Source organism: Lissotriton vulgaris, chromosome 1_1, assembly GCF_964263255.1.
Source record: "Lissotriton vulgaris chromosome 1_1, aLisVul1.2, whole genome shotgun sequence".
NCBI lineage: Eukaryota > Metazoa > Chordata > Amphibia > Caudata > Salamandridae > Lissotriton > Lissotriton vulgaris.
This window is the reverse complement of record NC_141685.1, coordinates 1,887,638,955-1,887,652,864: the sequence shown is the minus strand read 5'-3', so window position 1 is coordinate 1,887,652,864 and position 13,910 is coordinate 1,887,638,955. Positions and strand designations below refer to the sequence as shown.

The following is a 13,910-nucleotide window of genomic DNA, read 5'->3' as shown; positions in this document are numbered from 1 at the left end:
TAACACCGTGGGAATGCATGTTCTCCACCCTAAATTTCACTGCGCCGCCCTCGTATGTGAGTATGATGCAAAACAGTGTTATCGCTCGCTTGATTTAGCGATGCCGCACACTTTGGCACACGTCTATACAGATCGCGAAATGGGAGTTCCATACATCTGTAGTACTTACTATGGAACTACATTGCTAACCTTCTCTTTTTAATCATCAACATCTGATATAAATAAGAAATATCTGGAGTTTTAAAACTTTGGACAATATAATCATTATGTTCTTCATATGGCCGCTGCACCAAACAAAGTTAATTTTCTGGTGTTTACATTTCATAATCACTTTACGTGTCGTATCCTCTCACCATCCGAGCCCGTCAGAGTTAACGCTCTAGCATTTTTCTTTACTCTATACCGGATATGCTATTTAAACATCATCACTTCCTGGTCAGGTGTCCGAGACCAGGAACACTGACCAGGGATGTTTGGATTTGCTGCGCACTTCGCGGTAAAACCGCACGTTTTTTCTCTGTTTCTAATACTGGCCGCTTTGCCATCTTAATATGTACACGAGCAATATGCACGTTAAAGAGCGTATATATTTGGGACTTTGTATACTGATACACGCACTCCGGGTTTGCTCCTTTTTCCTCTTAGTTTTGCCACCTCATTGGCCATTTCAGGAGAGTGCCATTGACTGAATACCTGATCCACGAACTCGGGTGAGTCCTTTCCGCGCATTACGCGCTAAGTACAGCATTTCTTTTAAAATTTGCTTTTAAATAAGTTCCGGCTTAAGAGTAACCAAAAGCATTATTTTTCAGTGTATAGATCGAATTTGACTGCCTGCGACATCCCAGTCTCTGATACATTATTCCCTCTTTTACGTCACATTATTGGAGGGTAAGCTTTTACCTTGTATTCATTGGGCAATAATAGGAACAACAGTGACGGGTTTTTTCCTAACACGTACTTTATCAATGGGAGGACTCGTGATCATAGGACGAGGTTTTAACTCGAATCATTTCTTAAGGGCATGTTGATTGTTTGAGATTGACCTATGCACCTTATATCCCAGGGATCTCACAAGCTTTAAAGGCAAAATATTATAAGTTTATCTGGTTATACCTATATAGCCTATTACAGAACTGTATTACTCCTATCCCTCAAAAATGTATTTCGTCTCGACATATAAGGCCTCCGCAGTGATACTATTTCAGATGTACCTTACTGCCATTGTGCACTTCTATTTTTAAAAAATTGCTGTAATATTTAATCATAAAACTAGAAGCGTGCTTTCATATTTTTCGTAGTACATTGTCACTACTTCTATCTTTACATGAACTTAGCAGAACCTAAAATCGGGGTTTACGTAGCTTTGATATGCTCCTCAACTTATCCTCCAGTGACCTACCACATATACATATATATATTTTGTGGACTTCAAATACGTTGGTCAAGGGCTCCACCGGGTCGGAAGTATCACCGGCAGAGCGGTGAGCAATTACCTTTATACTCATTCCACTAAGAGTTGACACAAGGATATACTCTTTGAAATATCTCATATTATTTTCTCTTTTTGTTCTCCTTTTTCTTTCGTTCCCCTTGTCTTTCTTCCTTTCTCCATATCTTCAATTTCTGTATCCTCAGACCACCTCAGTATTTTTCAGTAGCATTAGAGGTATGTTTTTAATTTTAGCATATCACGAGTTTCAGGTGACACCTTTTTCTGATACTAGAATTTCACTGAATTCTTCTCTTGATTCTAAATCACAAACAGTCCAATGGCGACATTTCCTTTATATAATTCATGTGATTCTGGCACAACCTTCTGAACATGAGGGTTCACGTGTGTCACCTTCAATAGATGCATGCTCAGAAAGAGTCACTGCCACTCAGCGATCTATGATATTTTGAACGGTCACGGTGTTTTAATTTTCTCACAAGGAGTCTCACCAGGAAGTTGAACTTGTCAGCTTTCAAGTACGGTTTATGGTCAGATACATATTCTTAGTAGTGAAATGTGTTAAGAGGAATTTGTTGTTATTCCCAGCCCTGAAGAATCTTGTGAGCGATGAAACACGTGTCGGCTGGCTGCTGTTTCACTATGATGAAAATAAAGAATTGAAGACCTCTACATATACAAGACTTCTTCGTCTTTCTGCTACTTTACCTTGTTGTTACTTCGCGTGAATCCTACGATATATTGTCACTTGTACTTTACATGTGTGTGCATAGGGTTGCTGTTTTATGTTTAGGGTCTCACCAGCTTGCTGGGTAGACTAATGAATGGTTTCACAGGTTTTCTATTCACCCAGTTGCACCACCTAATGACATTATCTGTTGTATACACATGCACCTATACCCATAGCAGTGCGCCCAATCCTCTGTCACCTTAAAACCTTTTGCTTACCCCTATATTCTTCCTGTCTGGTTAATATACACTGAAATATTTTTACCAATCTCAACATTTCAATTCACAGCTTGCATAGACCATTTCCCAGTCAGTAGATATGAAGCCCTAAGAGGCAGCTTCATTCATGAATTTTGGTCACTCTGATTTTGTTTGCAAACACTTGACCATTCATAGCACATGCAATGTGTTTGGCCTGCCATCTAAAAGGAATACCAGCCCTCGTAATACTCCCACTTGTTACAGTCCTCTTAAATGTAATTTATTTAATGCTCAGTGATCCTTGCTGAATGAGAGCTGGGATCCCCATTTTATCCATTTCCCAGCTCGTTACCTGTTGTAATAATGTCCTACTCCCACCAACGCAAGAGGACATGGATAGCTCATTGTGTACTTCCATTCCAACTTTGAAGGCATTATTTTAACAGGCTAAGCAGACTCAAAGCACTACTTTTTCAAAAGAAGTGGCACTAACATCTGCTCAATAAACTTTCAAATGACAAGTTGCAAGGACATCCAGTGAGATACAGTCCTTGTTGAACACAAATCTCCCATTAGATTTTGGCGAATTAGTTCACTGCATTTTTAATGCTTCTGATATGGCAGGTGTTGGCGTGCGGTTCCCCTGTATTTTTTGCCTTTGCCTCCGGTTATTTTGCTGTGTGTTGGACTTCGTTTTTGCTGGTCTAGATGCCAAGGTGCAGATGCTACCTGTAAATTGTGATTATGGATTGGTGATTCAATGATTGGCATATTTGATTTAAAAGTCTGTCACTAGTACAGTGCACTTTGTGTGCCCAGGGCCTGTAAATCAGACTGCCTGCTGCTGTTCTAGGCCTCTGGAGGTTGTATCTGCTGTTGGGACCTGGGAAAGTAATGCAAGGATGAGAGGCGTGACACATCGGCACCTGTTTCCGATGCAATGCCAAAGAAACCGAAGTAGTGCCTGCCCACAGCTCGAGAAAACGCTGCATCGAGTGCACCGATTCCAACGCAGGGCCGGCTGTGCAGCTGCAAGAACTAAAGCATCATGGGACCCCGGCTGCAAGAACCGACATACCCTCGATCCTCACGCATGGTATCTGAAGACCACGCCTGCAAGAATGCCGGGGCCACAGTAATAAACCGATGCATCACCTCCCTGCACAGTAAGAAACCTACGCATCAACTCCCCTTCAGTAAGGAACCGATGCATCACTTTTCCATGTTTGTGTGCGTGACACATCCAAAGTACTTTGTGTGGAAAGTGTCACATCTGTAATTTGCTATGAACAAAACTTTTTCTACATTTTGAAAGTCATATTTTATTACTGTATTGTGGACTTTTTTGTTTTGGTAAAGATTACTTATTTTTCTAAACTGTTGTGGTGTCCATCTGTAGTGTTTTCACTTCAATACTGTATGTCTGAACAAATGCTTTACACGCTGCCTCTGAGATAATCCAGTCTGCTCATGCCAAGCTACCAAGGGGGTGAGCGGGGGTTATTTTAGAAGTGTATCTTCGTTACCCTAACTAGAAAGAAGGGTCCCTAGTTGGACAAAAAGGGTCAAACCATTACCAGCTAGAGACCCCCTTTTCTAACAGCTGGCCTTGAACTTTTTCTTAAATTGTCAGGTATGGCTTAATCAGATCATTCCAAACAATTTTTAGAGCAATACTGGTTTTTATTCATCCCCTTTTCAACAGTGTGTTTCTGGCTTTACTGCTGCTGTTATTCCTCATTTGCGTCATTTTCTTTTTTTTTCTCCACAATGGATGCTCTGTTTGCAAGCCTGCTGGACCTACCACCGCTCCATCTGTGCCACAAGCGCATTCTTCAATTCTTAGGACTCCACATGCTCCAGAAACTGAACCTTGATTGGCCATTGTCATTCTGACCTACCTGGTTTACCTGCATGCAACCCGTTTTTCACTGCCTCGGGTGCCCCTTCGAATGGGCATTGGATATTTGCCTTACTCTGCTGATGCTGGCTCCAGTGGACATAGACCTATTGATGAGTCTATTAGCAACCCATTTTCAAAGTTGTCCCTTGGGCTTACGGCTTCTTTAGAATGCAAGCTATGAGCCACTCCTTCCAGAGTAGACGAGGGCATAGGCAAAAGGAATACTAAATACTTGCTCTAATAACATGGATGTGGGTTACCCTGCTGTCTTCTCGGCATCAGCTGGGACTGAGAATCATGTCTGTTCTCAGTTTTTGACCTGGGCTGTGGATCAGCCATCGTTTGTGGAGATGGGATCTGTTCTGGATTCACTCGCCTTCGAATTTGAGAGTAACATCATGGATACCTTCAACACACCATACATTTGGCAATTTCTCCAACCCTTTTTGATCTATTTTATTATACAATGCTTATGATTACAGCTTCGAATTTCTTATCTTTTGCCTTGCAGGTTTTATTTAGTTATTGGTGTATTAGTCCCCTACAGGGCCCACTATAGTTTTCCATATGTCAACCGAACAACACACATAATAGGCTGCTTGTGCTTTGCACATGTTACACAGTAACATGCTTGTTTTTATTCCACACTGTTATTTTCTAAATACTCTGCACGTTTTGTTATTTAGCTTTTCTACTGGGATTCTGTCTCTACATCGTGCAATGTCAACATTGTACCCTGTTTTTCTCTGTTGTTGGACACTAACACCTAGACATAATAGAGAAATCCATCTGCTGTTTTGCGAGCAGAACAAGTCTTATCATATTAGCCAAGGCTTGCCATTCTCGAAACAGACCAAGCGAGGCTTGTAGAGAAAAGGTTATGAGACAAAATAGCTGCGTGCCTGAGATGCAGACCAACTGATTATGACTCTCAGGTATGGGGTCCAGCTTCCCTACCTGAGAGTCATAAACAGAGAGTCTGCATATCAGGCATATAGTTGTTTTGTCTCAGAACCTTTTCCCTGCAAGCCTCGCTGTGCTCTGTTTTTAGAACGGCAAATCTTGGCTAATATGAAAAGACTTGTTCTGTTCGAAAAACAGCAGCTGCATCTCTTTATCATGTCTAGGTGTTAGTGTCTGACCACAGAGAAAATCAGGTTCACAATGTTGTTTGACCTTACACGACAGAAAAAATCCCAGCAGAAAAGCTAAATAAAAAATGAGCAGAGTATTTCGGAAACAGCCTAAGCCTAAGCCTAACCTTACTTTGAATACTGTGCTTTCATATTAAGGGTATGATTAGGTTGATGTGTCATTCGCTATGACAGGGCTTTTCCTTGTGTACATTTTATTAATTGTGCTAATCACATTATTGACTTGCATATGTCTGTCAATTGCAGCACAGTTTTTGCATGATAGAGCACTTTAGATTTAATAAATATTGTAAGCTTTCTTCGTATCTGTTTCCTTCTATTGTGCATAAGTGTGAGTGAGAGAACAGAAGGTGATGACCTGTTACCGCAACCCCTGAGAGAGTTCTGAGTTTTGTGTTCTGGGGTGTTAAGTTATCTGTCTCTCTAGGAGGGCAGGTAAAGCACTATGAGTTAGCCTGGATTTGGGCCCATAGGTACTACTGTGGTATGGCCACTGAGTCCCTACTTGCTGACGCGCCGTAATCCTAGGCCTAGTTCTGTTTCTAAGCAGAATCCTTGAAACAAGGGGTCATCTAGCACCTAGACACCACAGGGTAATAGTGCACTTTACAAATTCAATTTTCACTTAATTTCATCTGTCCACATCTCAATAGGTTTGTCCTTTACCTCCTTTCAGTCAATATGAGTTAGCAACCACTACGGCCTGCATACATAGGGTGCCATCTCCCTGTTTGTGCCACGGTGAACCTTTCAAAAGGTGAACTTGGTGCAGACCTTGAAAGTGTGCTCTATTATGATGAAGGCACTGCCCATAGGGCAGCGGTTAAATCACACTGCCATAGGGAGGTCACCATTGAGTAAAATTTGGAGTGGCTGATTTCAAGCTCAGTGCACAGCTTGATTCCATTTTAGATTGCAACGTCGACATTCCTGTAAGGTTCTCAATCTCACAAAATTCAATATGCTGATGTATTCATGTTGATGTTGTGGGGAACTTTATGTTGATACTCTGTGTTAGTATGATGTATATATGTATAATATGTAAATATGAATCATGCACTGAACACTTTTTCCACCGTCTGCACTAGAATTTGACTTATGCTATTTGATGTTGATGAAACACTACATTGCGTCTGCAGATTATATTAGACCTTGAGAAACATTTAATGGTACACTACTATATCCATAGGAGATTAGTTGTTTGTAGGTTAGTACATCTTTGAATAAATTTGACCAATGGACTACTGTGTTTAATCTAGAATTTGATCCAGGTTTCGGTCTGGGTAAATGGGTTGGTCCTTGTTGGTTTATTAAAAAAGGCATAGAGAGTCCCTGCAGGCGGGTGCAGTGAGTGACTTTACCTACCTGCAGAGGAATGTGTGGGGGTTCAATGAAATTGGAACCCATTTTATCCTCCAAGGTCTGCCCTAAGGAGGAACATTAACAGTACGCAACCTTTTTGTGGTGCACTGTAAGTGCGCATCTTAACCCTATGTTTGTCTCTGCGACGAGTCCATAATATGGTGCATGCGCAGAGGTTAAGTGATTTCTCAATTGCCTGGGGCCAAGCCCCCATGCAAATGACAGAACACCCTCTCATGATAAAAAATAAAACCAACATCTCTTGTATCATTGCTTCAATAGCACCTCTACAATAACAAAAAATGCCACCTCCAAATTCTCCAAACCATGGTTCAACGATAACCTGAACTCTGATCGCCGCAACTTAAGGGCAGCTGAATGGCTATGGAGATCAAAACCTTCCGTGTATGATCTAAAAGTGCTCAGATCGGTTAGGAGCTCCTACAATAAGACAACTAAGGCTGATTTTTTTCAGAGCCCAACTTAGACAAGCCTCAAATCGCCCTAAAAAACTATTTGAAATTGTCAAACAGAAATCAGCGAGAGCTCCAATACCATCGACTCATCAGTTGATTCACTTTCCTGCACTGATCTGGCTACCTTCTTTATGGAGAAAACTAAATCAATCAGTCTTGACCTTGAAGCCAAGACGTCCCTTCTTACATCACTTGAGAGTAATGGCTCACCCTGTCCTCTCTGCGAGTCTAAAGCATCTCAGTATTAGCACTAAGAACATGGCCACGTGGGGCTCCTTCTCCAAAACCCTTCTTAGCATTAACCAGTCTAATCGCTTCAGCGACCAACTGCCACCATCGGACTCCAAAGATATCAAGGAGGCCCTCATCCCCCTCTGGACTAAAATTGTTATCCCCTCTTTATCTCAAGACGATATCCCCCAGTGTCTAAAAGCAGCTCAGCTTTCTCCCACTCTAAAAAGAACCTGATGCGGGACAGATCTGATCTCAACAACTTCCGTCCTGTTTCCAACATCCCTACTCTGGCTAAGCTCCTAGAAAAATGCATCCAATTGCAACTTTTCTCGCACATCGAGACTTTCAATCTCCTAGATTAACACCAATCTGGCTTTAGGAGTGGTCGCAGTACTGAATCAGCGCTCATTCACATCACTGATGACATCTTAAACATGTTAGACCATAATGAATCCTGCCTCCTAATCCTCCTTGATCTTTCCTCTGCATGCAACACGGTTAACCACAACAACCTCTTAGCTATTCTGGAACACAGGATGGGCCTTTCCGGCTTGGTACTGCAATGGTGCTCTTCCTTCCTGCATAATACATCCAAAAGAGTTAAGGTGAATCATACCTTATCCCATCCGGCTGCAGTCTCCATGGGGGCCCCGCAAGGATCTGCCCTTTCTCCTATACTTTTTAATGTTTTCCTTGAACCACTAGCAAACGCTCTATCATCCATGAACATTCTTTTCCATATGTATGCGGATGACCCGCAACTTTATCTTAAAATCAATTCTTGCAAAGATTTCATCTCACTCAGCTCCTCCTTGTTGTTTACCCAAAACTGGTTAACTGAAAACCACCTCCTGCTGAACACCGCCGAAACAGAATTCCTTATGATTTCCCATCCTAAGCACACCCCCAAGATATACCTCTGGATGAAACACCTCTCGACCTTCAACTGCCCCCCGGTTATCATCGACTCAGCTAAATCTCTGGGGATCACCCTAAACTTACACTTGAACATGAAGAAAAATATTATTGGGACTTGCAAGGGTGTGAACCACCAAATGAGGATTCTTAGAAATCTAAAACCATTCCTTCCTCAAGAGGACTTCACGCAGGTGGTACAAGCACATGTCCTACGAAGGCTAGACTGTGGGAGCGCGACGCTCTTTGGCCTCCCCAAACTATATCTTGGCCCTGCTCAGGTCCTCGTCGAATGCCGCTGCCAGACTCGTCTCCTGTACAAAAAGAAATGAGCACATATCCCCAGCCTTAAGACTTCTAAAGTGGTTACCCTACAAAGCAAGAATACAAATAAAGATTGCATGTCTGATGCACAAAACCCTCCACTTCAAAACCCCTGGCTACCTGGCTCAAAAACTGGAATTATCAGGATGGGACAGACCCTCAAGAAGTTCAAATTCTCTACTACTGAAACCTCAGACCTGTCGCAAAAAGAAAACGAGGCTCAGAGCCTTCTCTGGCATGGCACCTAGATCTGGAACGCTCTCTCACTGGAAATTTGCAGAATCCACTACACGCTGCTTTCAAACGTGAAGTAAAAACAATCCTAATGAACAAGCTCCTGCCTTAATTGTTAATGGTCCGACTCTTTGCGTAATGTCCTTTCTTGCTGTTGTTGTTTTGCCTAACAATTGTAACGCCTATGATTCTATACCTTACCTTATTAAGTAATGTTTGCTCGCATCCTTGTACAATATTAGTAGCTCATTATGTTACCCTCTATTACCATCTCTTCAATGTCCCCTTACTTTGTTCCCCCCTCCTTTACTCTGAAGCGCTCTGATACCCTTCTTGGTCTTGTTCGTGCTATAGAAAACTTTTTAAATAAATAAACATGCCTTTCTTTTAACATTTTTCAGCCCACAAAATGCAATCATAAAAACAAGTACAAGAGGGCCTTGCACTCCAGCTGTAGGGCACAGAGCTCTAGCTAGGAGTGCTTAAAGCATATGACAAGCTCTCCTTGGGGCATGGATTTAATGACTCAGGATACTTACCATCTGCTGTAAATATTTAGCGTAGGGGTGCATGGTCCCCATTCCCAAGCCTCTAGGAGACCCTATCCTATGGGGCCAAACTTCAATTAAAAGGGAACGGTACGTGCAGCCACTTTCGTGGAGTCTTAACAGGCCTTGTAGATCCAATCGCTGAGGCCGACCTTAAATTAAAGGTGTGGGGAGCACCTTACCTCTCTGCCCAAGCCCTGAAAGGCTCCAGACACACTATCCCCCGGGCAAGCTCACTCACTGTGTCCCGGAGAGCCATCCCTAGGACATTATAGTTTTCGTACCTGTGACGGTGCGGGCAGGGAAACACAAGTCTGCTTCCACACTGTGGGATCATTAAAAAAAGCTCCAGCTGGGTTGGAGCAGACATATGTTGATGTGAGGTTGGCGTTTTTCACAAAAAAACCTAGAAATTTTCTGAAAACACTACAGGTTAAAGGAACTTCACCGTTGTGTGAAAATGCCAATTAAAACATAGTGTTATAAATGAACAAAACAACTGAAATTATCCAATTATCATTATCTCAAGTAACTATACCTCATGGTCTAAGGTAACTATACCTTGTACCCTCACCATACACTGCTAATGACCTCAGATATTAAATCACATGTGACATGTTCACTGACATCATTGATAATATCACTGCAACATTTGTAATTAGATTTTTGATGAGACAACTGTGCATGGCAGTGGTATGAGCTATAGTTATCTGGGGCATATCAGTTAAAATAAATCCTGATCTTAAGGAAACATACAAACGTGAGACCAGGCAGAGGGAGCCTGCTGGACTGGCTACAGCAACTATGCAAATAAACATAATTAACATATAGAGGCATAATCATAATTGTTCTTAATCAAAACAAGTTTATTCATATTATCAACCCTAGAGACAATTCCAGATATATCATGATTAAACAGGCATGAATTATGGTCAAACATTTACCTTTTTGCAAATTATATTTTAAGAGCAAGGATGAGGCTTTTCTGCTTAAAGGTCCAGGGAATGAGATAACAGCATGAAAAAGCCATGTGTTGACTACGTTTTTCTATACTGGCTGATTAAATAGGACGACAATGTATTTTGCTAACACTCTACTTAACCATCTATGAATCACCCCACCTTCTCTTCACATCCACATAGGGTGGATTCATGTTTGCAATAGAGTCATGTGCAGAACTTTCAGTCAACCATACACAACTATCTTAATATGTCCATGTCTTTTCCTCTCCTTACTAAGAAGTCCATAGATCTCTACAAAGGGACTGCGTCTTTTATTAGGATTCCCACAAGTGACTCACCTCAATTAAACACTCCGTATATCTCTTCAAAAGTAAATTATTGTGTCACATAAGAGCCAACTCCTTTAATATCCCACGTCCAAATTCAGCTGTCACACTAGGCTCTCGAACACCAACTCTGTCAACTCCTTTTTCACAACCACCATGATTGATTTTTCCCGTTACACAGCATCTTGCATTAATTCCCTGGTTACTCATAGTTTCTAAAATACAGTTATGATCTATTTGCAGTAATTGAATTTTGAAATATTAATATACCGAGGTCTCATGATACAAACCCCATCAATAAGGTTGTGTGTGAGTACTTTTGGATATTTTTAAATGTCCACATTATTAATATGCATCCAAAAGATATCCAGAACTCTTTCTTTTTTGTAGCAATAAGTTGTGGAATGATTCCTTGCATTGAAAACTGTACTTGTCTACTTTGCAACTGTAGATAGCTAAATGTTATGTTTTTATTTCAAGTTAAAACCTTTGCTTTAACCTTAAGTAACCCCAAGTCTAAAATAGAACCTAGTAAATCTAATAAAATAATGACAGGGTTATACATTTCATATTCTGTTGGCATTAGCTCCTATAAAATTATGTGTATCTGTGATAAAGACCTCTAATTGAACTATTAGATGTTATACAATAATTGGATTTCAAGTACTATCATAGCGCGATGTCAGCAGATGTAATACATTTATATAAAGGGATTCAGAGTTCTGTTTTTAGGGTATCTTAATGTTCTATTTTGTGATTTGTTCATTCATCTTTGGCTAATTTAGCTAATGTATCCTCTCCATTTTTGAACTTAAGTTGCTTATTTTCCCTCTTTCTGGTGTATAAAGCATCATTCCACCACCATGAAGGATGTATTTCACATCTGCATAAATAATTAGGATGTCTTAAATAAATTGAAAGTTCATTTGGCACTACTGTTCATGCCTCTTTCAAATTCCCTCAAAGATGTAATCGTCTTGTAACTTTACTCATAAGAAGAAGCTGTCAAAAAGACTGCTTTCTGTCATCAGTCCCTAATAAGTGCGCAATTGTTCAATAGCTCTTACAAGATTCTCAGCAAACTAAAAAATGCAGATTGCCTTGGTGGGTTACCTGGCAAGGTCCTGCTGCCGCTCAAGTGTACAATATGTCTGGATAAATGGAAGATTTCAGTTTACAGTGTTGTCAACGTTGTCCATCGCACCTTATCTAAAAAGTAAACACAAGATACATTGAACTAATTAAAAGTCAAATCAATTAAGAACTAGCACAATAAATCACATTGCAGAAAAATGGTCTTTTCATAGGCTCGTATAAAGTATGTAGAACCGTGCACAGCTGTTGATAATATATCAGGAGAAAAGTAAATACTTTTTGGGTGCTCTTAGGGGTCGCCCATCACCCTCGGGCGAGTAATTGACAATCCAAATCAAGTGTGATCAATGAGCCATTGATGACATCCCTAAGGCACTCAATCTGGTGTATTCTTCCAAACAATTCACTAAGAGAATAGTAACTGCGTTTCAGTTTGTATTTAATTGCTTTCCAAAATTGATATTCATTTCATATCCATTTGTAGAAGAATTTCAAAAACATTCCAAGTTCAAAGATACAAATTATTGAATCCCGCTCAAATACATTTCGGGCCACCGCCCTTCATCGGGGAGCATCTGTCCGTCAGTATCATGGCTCCTGTTGGATGCACTGCCCCAGGTCACAGCTTGGACTGCCTCTGTACGGGGTACATAGACCCCCACCCACAGACACATACATACATACATCCGTTTTTTGTTGTTATATTGGCACCTTTGGCTGACTTATTTGGAATTCTGCGCATTGAGAGTCAGCTGCACAATAACTCATTACGTGCCCTTGGCCCAAAACATGACACTTTATTGGACACGAATTACTGACATATTTAACTGTCAGGTATGTTCATGGTAAAGCTTTGCAATTCCTGCACAGGTGGCATAAATGTAAAAAGTCAATAGGGGGATGTGCTCCATCCATCTTTGGGATTTTAAAACTAGTCACTGCTGCAGTCTAAACAGTTTGGTAATATGTAAACCCCCTCTGAAATTAAGTAAATAGTAAAGTGTATCATAGAACCTGCACAGCCAAGATGCATAATGTTTAAAAGTGAAAGATGAAAGTTGGGCTTACTAACATATTTCTGTAGTAGCAGGGTCAGCAAAGTGCCATCACTGCATTGGCATATGACAAATTCCCTTTGAGAAGTTTGCCCTATTATTTAAAAGCATGCTTGTATAATTTGGGGTACACAAAGACATAGCAGTTTAATTCTTGCAACATTGTACTATGCAATGAACATTTTTTTAAAACTTACGAATTTTAGTACAAACGCCACAAAAATCAATTGTAGAAAGTTGAGCATGTTCTGCTTTCACAGGGACAAGTTTGAACCTTATTTAAGTCAGTCCACGACCCTCCAGTAGTACCTGTAATTAGATTCCTTTCCAGCTCACAACAGTGCCAAAAGGTGTGACGTAAAAGTGCCAAAAGGTGTGACGTAAAGCATAATTGATACTCAACCAGAAGGCAAAATTGGGTTGCTTGGCTCAATAACCTCTACTGTGGCTCACCATCAGCAAGAGGAGAAAACAGGATTACAGAAGCTGCCATTTCCAGGTACCACTAAAGCTGTACTTGGGAGATGCACTTAAATAAAAAGCGGGGGAAGATCACATTTAGTTCACTTAGACTAGGCCGTCTGATATCTAACTCCCCTGTCACAGACAATAGACAGTAGAAAGGGGGAATTTGAAGCAGGTATTCTCATTAGCAAGCTCACTCCAGTGGTGGGTAATAGAAAGACAACCAGTTTGAGTGGTGTTTCCTTAGATGTGGAGAGGATAATAAAGTATCATTGAATATGGAAATAATAATTAACGTATCTGCCAATAATACCAAAAGTTCACCTTAGAGAAGAATGTATGTTCTGCAAATTTGTGTGTTAACTAATGCACCTTTGCTGTAAGTTGGCCATTTCTGAAAAGCACGACTGAATCACTGTAATACTGGAATTCATACATCAAAAAGTACTTTGAATTCAGGAAGCATTCAAATAT

The 13,910-nt window shown here is 40.7% G+C and overlaps 1 protein-coding gene across 3 annotated transcripts in view; it reads right to left on the bottom strand.

The window, feature by feature from the left end:
- CNTN1 (contactin 1) overlaps positions 1–13,910 on the bottom strand; it is a 1,059,655-nt gene that overhangs the window by 919,813 nt on the left and 125,932 nt on the right. For 2 of the 3 annotated variants that reach the window (XM_086919467.1, XM_086919469.1), the window contains exon 2: positions 11,935–12,030. The gene's annotated coding sequence lies outside the window, so the exon portion shown is untranslated. Of the gene's footprint in view, positions 1–11,934; positions 12,031–13,910 lie in introns of those variants that run through there. The other variant, XM_086919468.1, reaches the window with a different exon arrangement.